We start from the raw sequence: 4061 nt of genomic DNA on the forward strand, positions 1-4061 counted from the left end.
AACCTCACCCACTCCTCTTTATCCTCACACACTCACACACGGTGGCCCAATCAGTGTCCCAGAAGCAGAGGCACTAAGAGACTCAGAAAGGGGCAGGGAGGACAGCAAGGACAGATAGGCAGAGAAGTGGAGGACAGGCCAATGCTACCAGAGAGGAAAATGGNGTCCCAGAAGCAGAGGCACTAAGAGACTCAGAAAGGGGCAGGGAGGACAGCAAGGACAGATAGGCAGAGAAGCCTATCTNAAATGGCTGTGGAATCAGGAGAGGCTCCCAGATGCGACCGGAGATGGCTCCAGGGAGGTGGCAGCCCAGCCCAGCATGGGGCACGCTGTAACAGCAGCGGATAGCGTGCCGTGGGGATCCCACCACGAGGTGGACCCGAGCCCCCTCAGACTGCCTTGTTCTGTGGAGATTTGCCAACCACTCTGGTCCCCATTAAGTTCCTCCTTCCTCCCAGCGACCCCACCTGGGGGCTAGTGCTGTGTCACCGCACCCCCAGGACCCAAGTTTGGGGAGGGTGAGTGACCGTCTGCGGTCCCAGGCGTCAGCAGCACGGCCGTCGCGCATGCTGAGTTCTCAGACTGTGGAGGGCCAACTTCCTCCTGACCACGTGGCTCTCTCCTCCAGGTGACAGGGCCCGAACCCCCAAGTCAGCAGCAGTGCATGCGGGGTCTGGGCCCCATCCTCTTGGCACACAGCTCTACTCCATCCCGCAGCGGAGGCATCTAGGTCCCATTTCCCGTCTCGGCGCCCATCTCTCGGCCCCCCTGCAGCTTGCACACCCCTGCAAGTACTCCAGAGAGAGCTTTCCAACTGGTAACCCTTCACCGTGGGGCAGGGAAGCAGATGGATCACCACTCCCCTCCCCCAGCCCTCCGGTGGAAAGTTCTGAGGAGCTTTGTGCGTGAAGGAATTGAGCCCTACTACCCACGGTGACCCCTCATCAGCACACCCTTGTATTTACTGGCTTTCCCGCCTTTTCCCTGGGAATCACTTGTCCAATGAAACCCACTGCATGCAGGCCCCAGGTCTCAGGCTCTGCCTTTAGCTACGGCCCCAAACAGGGCTCTCCTGGGGCCCAGCACCAGGGGAGCTAATGATCTTCTCTCCTCCCACTTCTCTTTCCCCAGGACACCAGGGCTCTGCGCTGATCTATTGTTTGCTAGATGGAGAAGCCCCGCCACAGCTCCCCAGGGGGCCAAGCCTCTCTTGTTTATGCAACAACAATTACTGCTTGGCAATCACCTCTAGTCTCAGGCCATGCAAACAAAAGGTGTCTTCCGCAAAGAGGAGTTCTATCCCCAATCCTGGGTTAGGGTGGGGGTCAGGACGCCCACCAAGCTTCTACCCAAGTGAAGATTCTGTCTTCATTTTAGGACACGCGTCCTAGGCAAGTCACCCACACAACCATTCATAGTCTTAGGTTGCGTGGGCGCGTGCATATGTGTGTAACAAGTGTGTTTTAAGACAGACCTACTGTATCTTTGAATTACGAAAGCAAATGCTTGCCTGTGGTCCGGATTACAGCAATACAAAATGTAGAGCTTGGAAACTGAAGGCACCTCCTACCCTATTCTTGAGTGGGGTTATTTTTAATTTCCCTGGACCAGGGCATTTTCAGCATCAAGGAATGAGGTCTGTTGGCTCCCTCATTGGCAGGAGGTGCCCTTATCAAGTGTCATTTCTTCTTAGGGAAATCATTCATTCCATGACTGTTTGGCTCCAGGTGCTGGAGAAGCTGCCAAGAGCCAGACAGACGAGGAAGGCTCTCAGGCCTGACTGCCTGTCTCCCAATAGTTGTGTTTTCCCTGATCTCTGTAGGCAGGACCTTAAGCAGCTTTCTGGAATATTCACACAGTTGCCTCTGGCTCTTAGGGAGGCTGGTGGAGCTTCCCACATCCACAGGGAAGAGCTGTGCCCGTCTCCTAGAGTGCAGACCAGGGGGCTCTCCTACTGCTGAGCCTTTGTCAGGAGGCTCCAGGCCTCGGAGGCTGCTCCTTTCAGGACCAATCCTGAAAGGCCCAGTTTCAGGTCGTCTCTGATTGCCACCTGGGCAAAACCCAGGGTCTGTCTTGTCAGTGGATCTGGTGCTCTGTCAGAGCCAGCAGGCACCCTGAGGGTAGGGGGTGGGGGTTCCCCTGGCCTTCCCTGCTGCCCCACCCAGCTATTGAAGAGGTGTCCACAGCAGAGAGAGGAGGATTGTGGAAGGTCAGGGAGTTGGAGCAGTGCAGGCCAGCGACTCAGGCAGGAGGGTCAGGAGACTGGGGATTTTTATCAGAGATATCTGTGTGGAATCCTCTCCTCTCCCTAGGTGGGTGTGGAGCAGAGGCTGGGGCATAGGGGAGAAAGCCCAGCAAGGAACCCACACGGCCCAGGAGCTGGGCATGATCTTGCCAAGGAGGCAGCCACACAGGAGAACTCCAAGGGTTGTCACGTGTACCGGGAAGGGGGGGGTGGTGCAACGTGGGTGTCCTTTGTGCCAAAGCAGACCCAAGCAGTATTTTTTAAATTTAAATTCAATTTAGTTAACATAAACTGTATTATTAGTTTCAGGGGTAGAGTTTAGTGATTCATCAGTTGTATATAACACCCAGTGCTCATTACATCACATGCCCTCCTAATGCCCCCCACCCAGGTACTCCATCCCCCCATCCAGGCCCAAGCAGTATTTATCAGCTCTTTCCCTTTTATTAACACATGCCCCTTTGTGAAACATAAAAATCATGCCTCCTTTAATGTAACAATTCAAAATGAAAAATGTTGGGACTCCAAACAACTGAAAACGATGGGAAAAGGTGCTGTTTTATTCAAATAATGCTCCTTCCCAGTCTGATGCCCCCAGACTTGATAATCCAAAATGACAAGTTTGGACTGAGTTTGGCGTCGTTTCAGAATCAGTATGAGGGACGGACAGAAACAGCTGTGGTAGGATCAATTCCCTGATGAATCTATTCCTGAGGGATGCGAGTTGACGGAGGCTCTGGAAAGGGCATTCATGGATGACTCTGAGGAGCTCAAGGAGTCATCTCCATCCAGGACCCGGATGGCTGAGTTTCTCTCCTTTCTGACCCATTTCTTCTACTCTCCTCAAAGGAGCCCATTCCCTAAAGCTGCTGGCTGTCCTCAGCAACTCCCCCCACCCCCCACCGCCACTACACACACATGCTTTGCTCCCCTTTCCCTTTATCTAAATTCTTAATGCCTGCGGTTGATCTTGGCAAGTCTTCTGTCAAAGCCAAGGAAAGGAATTTATACTCAGGTGTAAGAGATTAATAGGCTTAACCATTCACAAGAGCATTTGCGCTTTTAAGGAGAGTTTGTAAATTCAAACCCATCTCAAACAGGTGGAATGTGCACGGGAGATCTTTTTGAAGCCAGGTTTCTTGCAATTCCACGTGCCAGGTGCCTACTGGGCCACTCCTACCCTCTTCCTTCTCGAACAGAGCTCAGCTGCGGGGCGCTCTGCGGAAGGCTCGGGCTGCCAGGGTGGGCGGGGACACTTAGGCCCCGCGCGCCCGGCGGGGCGGGCGTCCCCAAACCTCAGCCCCGGCCTCTCCTCTCCGGGCCCAGAAGGAAGACGCAGCGAAGGAGGCGGCGGCGGGGGGTGCCGCGAGCGCGCCTCACCTGCGGGAGGCGGGAGGGCAGGTCCCGGGCTTTCCTCCACCGAGACCGGCCTGCCGCGGGGCAGGCGTCTTCGCCCATCCTTCCGGCCCGGCGCCTGCACTCAGCAGCCGCCGCCAGCTCGCCGCCCAGTACCGGGGCGCTGGGCCACTGGGGCCCCTCCGACTCTCGCCCCCGCGCTCCTCCGCGCCCTTCTCCTCCTTCCCCCCGCGGCCCGCGGGGCTGGAGCGGGGCGCCCTCCCCACCCCCCAACTCCGGGACGCGCTCGAGAAGGCGGCGACTGCGGGGAGGGAGGGGCGCCGCTCGCCTCCCGGGGCCTGGAGCGCGCGTGGCCCGGGAGCCGCCGGCGCCGTGCGGGGACTCACAGTGCAGCGCGCCGCGCCCGGACTCGGCTGGCTCTGCTCGGCGCGCGGGCGGCCCAGAGGATGCTGGCGGGCTG

Source organism: Ailuropoda melanoleuca, chromosome 4 (genome assembly GCF_002007445.2).
Source record: "Ailuropoda melanoleuca isolate Jingjing chromosome 4, ASM200744v2, whole genome shotgun sequence".
Taxonomy (NCBI): domain Eukaryota; kingdom Metazoa; phylum Chordata; class Mammalia; order Carnivora; family Ursidae; genus Ailuropoda; species Ailuropoda melanoleuca.